Source organism: Microcaecilia unicolor, chromosome 2 (assembly GCF_901765095.1).
Source record: "Microcaecilia unicolor chromosome 2, aMicUni1.1, whole genome shotgun sequence".
NCBI lineage: Eukaryota > Metazoa > Chordata > Amphibia > Gymnophiona > Siphonopidae > Microcaecilia > Microcaecilia unicolor.
The window spans coordinates 568549938-568558811 of NC_044032.1; positions in this window are offsets into that span (position 1 = coordinate 568549938).

Below are 8874 nucleotides of genomic sequence, written 5' to 3' on the forward strand. Positions count from 1 at the left end.
CGAATACTGGTCAGGAAATGCTAGGATAAGACTTCAGCTGTGGTCTCAGGTCAAATTACCCAAAACCAAAAGAACTGGTAGTGAAAACACTGGATTCTCTGCAGGGTGTGCACCTAGTCCAGTTTGTGGTCACTTTGAGTTTTCTGGATTTTAGCTCTCTGCCTAGATAGTTCCTTGATCATTTTAATGGTGGATAAATCTTTAAGATAAGGTGAAACACTTCTGTTCTATTTTGTCACTGTTAGGCTTATTTTCGAAAGAGAAGGACGCCCATCTTACTACACAAATCGCAAGATGGGCATCCTCCTCACAGGGTCGCCCAAATCGGCATAATCGAAAGCCGATTTTGGGCGTCCTCAACTGCTTTCCATCAAGGGGACGACAAAAATTCACGGGGGATGTCGGAGGCATAGCAAAGGCGGGACTGGGGCGTGCTTAACACATGGGCATCCTCGACTGATAATGGAAAAAAGAAGGGTGTCCCTGACAAACACTTGGATGACTTTACCTGGTCCTTTTTTTTTTTTTTTTCTTATGATCAAGCCACAAAAATGTGCCCTAAATGACCAGATGACCACCAGAGGGAATCGGGGATGACCTCCCTTTACTCCCCCAGTAGCCACTAATCCCCTCCCACCTTCAAAAAAAATTTAAAAATATTTTTCCAGCCTCTATGCCAGCCTCAAATATCATACCCTGCTCCATGACAGCAGTATGCAGGTCCCTGGAGCAGTTTTTAGTGGGTGCAGTGCACTTCAGGCAGGCGGAACCAGACCCATTACCCCCCCCCCCACCTGTTACACTTGTGGTGGTGGTAAATGTGAGCCCTCCAAAACCCACCAGAAACCCACTGTACCCACATGTAGGTGCCCCCCTTCACCCATAAGGGCTATGGTAGTGGTGTACAGTTGTGGGGAGTGTTTTTTTTTTTGGGGGGGGGGGCTCAGCACCCAAGGTAAGGGAGCTATGCACCTAGGAGCAATTTCTGAAGTCCACTGCAGTGCCTCCTAGGGTGCTCAAATGGTGTCTTGGTATGTCAGGGGGACCAGTGCATAACGAATGCTTGCTCCTCCAATGACCAAATGGCTTGGATTTGGTCGTTTCTGAGATGGGTGTCCTTGGTTTCCATTATGGCTGAAAATCGGGGATGACCATCTCTAAGGACGACAATCTCTAAGCTAGACCTAAATTTCACGATTTGGGCGTCCCCAACTGTATTATCGAAACAAAAGGTGGACGCCCATCTTGTTTCGATAATACGGGTTTCCCCGCCCCTTCGCCAGGTCATCCTGCGAGGACGTCCTCAGGAAAACTTGGGCACCCCTTTTGATTATGCCCCTCTGTGTGTGCTTTTTGTTGGAAACAACCCTCTCAGAGCCCTGCTTGGCCTGAATTCCTTCCTGAGTCCCAGTTTGAGTTCACCCTCTTCTTCCAGTCAATGAGTGCAGGCTCCTCTGGTTAGTGGCAGGGATGTTTTCCTCTGGATGACCCTCTGTGTCTGACCTTGCTCTCAGGTGGTGATAGTTCAACTTTGTCTCCTGAAGAGCTTCTGTGTGCAGTATAGGCAAATATATTTTCTTTCTATTGAAGCTCTGTCCAAATCCTCTTTTCTTTTTTGAAGTCCTCCTGCTTCCTAGTCCCGGGAAGTCAGGGACCATTCTGGTCTCTTTCTCACTTTCTTTCTCTAGCTGCTTCAGAGGCATCCTAGAGGCCTAGTAGAATCTACAAGTTGTCACCAGGGGCGTATCTGCGGGGGGCCACAGGGGCCTGGGCCCCTGGAGGTTTCACCCTGGACCCCCCTACCGCTGTCAACCCTCCCCCGCTGCCGTTGCTTACTTTTGCTGGCGGGGGACCCCAACCCCCGCCAGCCGAGGTCCGCTTCCACCTGCCAGTGCCGCTGCCTTTAAAAATATTTCTTCAGCTGGCGGGGGACCCCAACCCTCGCCAGCCGACCCGAGGTCTGTAAAGTTCTTCATCCTCCGTGGCCGGCCCGTGCTGTATAGCTGTTGAATGAATCCAGTTCGGAGTCTGACGTCGCAGTCCTCCCTCCCTCCCTTGGACGGCGCGTGACGGCGCGGCGTGGTGGGGGCGGTCTGCCCCGGATGTCAGCGGGGGGAGAGGGTGCCTTGCTCCCGCTGCTCCCGCCCTGTCCTACCTTTAAAAAAAGAATTTGGAAGCGCCGGAGGGACAGGCAGCGCCTCGCGTCTACCCTGCTACTAAAAATCTCTTCGACGTCGTTGGGCCTTCTCACATTGAGTCCCGCCCTCCTCTGAGGTAACTCAGGCGGGACTCAATGTGAGAAGGCCCAACGACGTTGAAGAGATTTTTAGTAGCAGGGCAGACACGAGGCGCTGCCTGTCCCTCCGGCGCTTCCAAATTCTTTTTTTAAAGGCAGTGAGGGTGGTGGGCAGCAGGAGAACGGAGCTGGTAGGTGGGTCGGGGGGGGGGGGGACTCAGATGGGAGAAGGGTGTGTGGTGTAGGGGTTCTCAGGTGGGGGAAGGGTGGGGAGGGGGGTTCTCAAATGGGAAGGAGACTACTACTACTACTTAAGATTTCTAAAGCTGAGGTGGGGAGGGGGTTCACGGATGGGAGAAGGGGGTGGGGAGGGGTTTCTTGGATGGTTGAAGGGGACGGGTGGGGAGGGGATGGGTGGGGAGGGGACTGGGGTTCTTAGATGGGAGAAGTGGACTGGGGAGGGGGTTCTCGGATGGGAGAAGGGGACTGGCACTGGGGTCTGAGAAGGGGCCATATGGGAAAATGGGGGCCATGCCTGGGGCTGGTGGGAAAATGGGGCATGCGTGGGTCAGGTGGGAGAATGGTTCTGAAAAGGGGGGCCCTAATACAAGGCATATGGATGAAGGGGGCTGGAACTGGGGGCTGAAAAGGAGGGTAGGTGGGATAAGGGGGCTAGTACTGGAGGCTGAAAAGGGGCAGGGGCTGAAACAGGACTGGGGGCTGAAAAGGGGACAGGGAGAAGTGGCTGGGGGGCTGAAGCACGGGACTGGTGGGAGAAAAGGGCTGGGGCTGAAATGGGGGACTGGTGGGATAGTGGGGCTGGAACTGGGGGCTGAAAAAAGGGGCGGAGAGAGGGGCAGATCCTGGATGGGGGAGCGAGAGGGAGGGCAAACCCTGGATGGATGGGAGAAGGAGGGCAAATTGTGGATTGAAGGGGCAGAGAGAAAGGGCAGACAGTGGATGGAAGGGATAGTAACATAGTAACATAGTAGATGACGGCAGAAAAAGACCTGCATGGTCCATCCAGTCTGGATAGAAAGGGCAGACATTGAATGGATGGGGGAGAGAGAGAGGGCAGACAGGGGCAGATGGTGGATGGATCATGGAAGGGGCAGAGATAGAGGGCAGATGTGGATGGAAGGGGCAGAGAGAGAGGGAAGACATTGGATGGAGGGAACAGCAGAGAGGGCAGACACTGGATGGCAGAGAGAGACTGAAGACAGATACTGGATGGAAGGAAGACAGTGAAAAGAAGATGAGGAAAGCAGAAACCAGAGACAACAAACTGTAAATAAAATATATATTTTTATTTTTTTGCTCTAGGATAAAGTAGTATTGTAGATGTGTTAATAAATGTTTATAATAGAACATGTAAACAAAGTAATCTTTTTATTGGACTAATTTTAATACATTTTGGCTAACTTTTGGAGAACAAAACCCCCTTCCTCAGGTCAGGATAGGATACTGTAACAGTACTATACTATATTGACCTGAGGAAGGATGTTTTGGCCTCTGAAAGCTAAACCTATTAGTCCAATAAAATGGTATTATTTTATGTTCTATATTTGTTTTATTTCTATTTGTTAATTTGTAAAGTGGTGATTGGTATTTGTTAGTTTTTTTTCAAATTTACATCTGCTGTCTTTATATTTTGCACAGTTCTAGGGAACATTTTCTGTTTCTGTGGTGTTGCATTGTATGCAGAGTCTGGCATCTTGGGGGTTCAGTTTAATTTTTGTCTAAATAGAAAGTTTAAATATTACTACTTATTCTATAGTGGATTAGGGTGTATATGTGTTTGTGAAAAAGACATGGCTTTCAGTTGGCATTGACTGTGCAGGATTGACGATCTGTACTATTCTGTCAGGTTTCATTTTACAATAGGTGAATTGATGTTCTAGTGCTCACTGTAGTGTTTTAAGATGTTTTCCTTTTCTTTGTGTGATTCGTAGAAATGACTGCTTATGGTATGGTAGAATTGCTCTATAGGTCCTGAGTGTTTTGTATTCTCGGCATACCTAGTACTGGATTTTGGAGGGGGGTGTTAAAAAATGACCGGGAGGGAGGAAGGGGGGGCCTTGGAGCTGGGAGCCCTAGGGGGGAAACCCTGGAGCTGGGGGCCTTGGAGCTCGGAGGGAGTGGCCCGGGAGCTCGGAGGGAGGGGTGGCCAGCCCAGGAGCTAGAGTGGGGGGTGGAGCTAGGTGGGGGCGGAGTTAGGATGGGGACAGGGCTAGGGTGGGTCCCCATCAAATTGGTCTGCATAGGGCCCCACACTTGCTAAGACCAGCCCTGCAAAAAAGATTCATAGGACGGAGCAGACTTTTCTTTGTCTCTTGGGACTGGAAATCCTTGCAAGCCCCAGTTCCAGATATTAAGAGGGGGAGGAGAGGCACTTTATCTGAGACTTTCAGGTATCAGCCCAACCTCCTCTAGTCTTACTCAAATATAAGTTTTCTTCTTCTTTTTTTTCAGTGGTCAGAACCACTGGGGAAGGAGCAGTGGCTTTGAATGGGGGGGGGGGGGGGGGAGGGCTATTGTTTTAGGTGAGTGAAAATGGTGGCAAGCTCTGCCTACTGGCTTCAGCCCATATAATGGGCTAGAGTGGATAGGCTTCCTGTGATAGCATTGTGCTTATTTGAGTTAGTTTTCCTGTACAAATTTTGCTTGAATTATAAAACAAGTCAACAAGGGCAAGGCTAGGTGGGGGCGGAGCTAGGTGTTGTCAGACAATTATGGATGTAAGTCCCACCGTTGGTACCACCCCTTTACTCCGCCCCCTTTAGCCTCCCCAAACAGATGGGCCACCGACCGCCTATGCCAAGGACCTTCCAACACATGATCCTCCCAATCAAATGCAAATCACTTCTTGATCCCGTTCATTTCTCTTAAATGAATCCTTATCATTATGGTAGGTATATGCATGGAAACATTTTTAGTGCATTTTCAGAATTTTTCGCTTATTTTTTGATATTTTCCATTCTGTATTGAAAATTATTGCATGTAATGGAGAAATTGCCTAGTGGTTAGTGCAGCAGACTATGATTGTGTGGAACTGGGTTTGAGTCCCAATGCAGTTCCTTGTGACTCTGGGCAAATCACTTAACCCCCCATTGCCCCAGGTACAAATAAGTGCCTGTATACTATGTAGACCGCTTTGAATGTAGTTGTAAAAAACCACAGAAATGTGGTATATCGAGTCCCATTCTTTTTCCCTTTCCCCTTAATATGTATAAATCAAATTAGCATACATTAATTCAGAGATCTTATGCACATAAAGTTGACAAGTGCATTCCTGATATGATAATTCAAAAGTGGAGGTGAAATGCACATTCTGGAAGTTACCAACTTTTACCACATGAGGCAGGAAAAAACCTTTCTACCCAAAGTAATGCTTCAAAATGATGCTACTTAACAGTGAACACATGCTTCAAGTATCAAATACATAAATAAACAAATGTCTAGTTTTGAGAGCAGTGGTTAGAGTGGAAGCTGGAATGTTTAGGATGATTTATCCTTTTGAGTATCCCAAATGTATTTGTTACTATTATGCTTTGCATTTCTTGTTGGTCTCAAATATCTCCTGGGAAGAATCTTTTTTAACAGTTGCTTTTCAAGTGTTTTTGAATATCTGAGCAATTTCAGTCTCCAGAAATCCAAAAGACCTGGGATCAGTATCTGCATGCTACTTTAGTTTGTGGTGAACTATTATATAATGAAATGAGTGTTGTATTCAGCTATGAATGGTTTTGCAAATTAATAACATATACAAAACAGCAAATAACCTGCATAATCATGTTTGCAAATATTAGCACTGCTATTTGCCATTTTTGAAGGTGTAATTTTGTGTTTGTGACAGCATTTGTAAAAATTATGCAAATAGGTGAATGAGCTTAAGAATCATGCAAATTAACTCAGCAGAAAATTGAGCAATTTGCCAATTTTTACCTAAAATGCTACTACATTTCAAGAAAGTGTAATTAAGTTTTTATGATAATGGTAATGAATTTTCATACACTTTGCTTCAAAATCAATAACAAAAATCTAGTTTAATTATTTTTAAATGAGTTGTCTCATAAACAAAATAAATTCTGATGGCACTCCTCTGCAGGAAAGACTCCGCATAAGCGTGTGCACGGAATATGGAAGCCGATTGGCGCATGACAACCAACGAGATTTCAAATTTACTGCCCCTTTAACTGCCACAGGCAGAATAAGCGAAAGAATGTTGTTAGAGTATACACTGGGGTCATCGTCATCGCGCAACTGTAAGACTTTAACACTGGCTGAACGAATAGTTCTTAAAAAATTAGAAAACAAAGTCAAGCATCTATTGCTAAAGAATATGGTGTCAATCCCAGTCAAATTTCATGTGTCTTGAAGCAGGAAGACCAGCTTCTTAAAGACTGGCAAAACAATACAAATCCACAACGGAAACGAAAACGGGCAGGAAAAGCTGAGGAGGTAGAAGATGCTCTTCTTCGGTGGTCTTCTCGAGTCAGGAGCAGACAGTTTCCTGTCAGTGGTCCACTGCTTATGGAGAAAGCTAACCAGCTAGCTGAAAGTCTTGGACTAACTGAATTCAAAGCCACTGTTGGATGGTTGGAAAGATGGAAGGAGAGGAACAGCATACAATTCAAGAAATAAACGCTGTTGACTTTGGTGCTGAAAATTGGGTTGTTTCAGTTCTTCCTACCATCTTGAACAAGTTTGCACCTCGTGACATTTTCAATACTGATGAAAACGGTCTCTACTGACGAGCGATTCCTGATGGAACACTTGCATTCAAACATGCCAAAACTACTGGAGGCAAAACGTCGAAGGACCAACTGACAATCCTCCTTTGCTGCAATATGGATGGGAGTGAGAAGTTGGAACCCCTCGTCATTGGAAAGAGCAAACAGCCCTGTTGCTTCAAGAAAGTTAAGCGACTTCCTGTGTCATATGAGGCTAACGCAAATTCATGAATGACTGGGGAAATTTGGAAGCAGTGGCTAAGGAAGTTAGACACTAGAATGACACTGGCACAAAAGCGTCAGATTTTGTTGCTTTGTGATAATTGTGCTGCACACAGGGATGATGTCAGGCTGTCTAACATCAAGGTGGTCTTCCTGCCACCAAACACTACCTCTCTGATCCAACCTATGGATCAGGGCATAATAGCCAATTTCAAACAACATTATTGGGCTCTTGTGCTATGTTGTCTGATGAGCATTATGGATGACCAGACTGGCAAGGATAATTGTGCTGTTGAACTGGCTCGTAATCTATCACTGTTGGATTCCCTACATATGCAGGAAGAAGCCTGGAATCATGATACACAGGCATCAATTGTAAACTGCTACAAGCGGGCAAGCTTTGTTAAGGATGTGGAGAGGGATAAAACAGATGCAGCTGTTGAAAACGCGTCAGATGAACAGGTTATTGACATCCCAGCCGGTGTTACTGAAGAGGAGTTTCATCACTATGTAGCTGTTGATTATGATCTACAAACAGCTGATGACAGCACTGATGTCGAGATATGCGCCTACACATAGCAACAACGGCTGATGATGAAACAGATGATGAAATGAGCAGCGAGGCACATGCTGATGAAATTCAACAACCTCCTCCTGTAACTTTTGCAAGAGCGCTGGAGAGTCTCATCACTGTGAGGGCCTATCTGGAGGCCACTGGATGTCAGTGCTATGACAGTTTTTACCATCTGGCAGACGCAGTCTATGGAACTCACAGATCCAATAGTGTACAGAGGACTATAACTGAAGTTATTTTTAAGTCAGGTACTTGTCCACTTGTGTTAGGTACCCAAAAAAATCACTGTTTTGCTTGGGTTCAGGCAGAGTTTGTTGTTTTTTGTCCATTCCTGAGATTAGACAGACCGTTAGTTTATTCAAGGCTGTGCCCTGTCCCAGGGGTTTAAATCTAACCTGCTACCTAAGGCAAAGATGGATGAAATGACTTGCGTTAGGTTACAAAGAGCATCGGTGGAATTTGAAATATAACTTTTCTGCTTCTTAGCCTTCTACTCTAACCACTACTCTACGCCTAGGGCATACACAAATTAATTGACTTGGATAAAAAATAATATACTTGGCCCAGTTAAGCCATGACATTTGGAGGTATGTATATTTTTAGCCAGACTACAAGGAGATAGAAAGGGGGAGAGTGTTGAAAATATATTTATCTACACACTGAATTTTCATTAACAGGAATGGAAGGAGGCTCAACAAACAATTGGACATAGAAATATTAAACAATACTTTTATTCATGTGACAAATTAAAAAAAAGGTCCTCTGTTGCTGTTACATAAAAGATTCAGCTATTATGCATAAGACTTGACATGGCATCATGTTTTGGTGCATACCAACTGTAGAGGAACGTTTTCTCCGTCATTTTTTAGACAGTTGCTGGAAAATTGAATTGAATTCTTTCCAAGGTCTTTTTAAGACCATTAGACATATTATTTATAGCTGTTAGTTCTATTGTCTGGACAAATGACTGCAAGACTCTTGAGGCAGGCTATTTGAGCTGTGTCGAATCTTATATGTAACAGCATTTTTCTGCCATAATGGAACAAAGCACAGTCGGCTGCCGAGGGAACGTCTAGGAATGGAGTGGATACAGCGCCGTTTATGTAAGA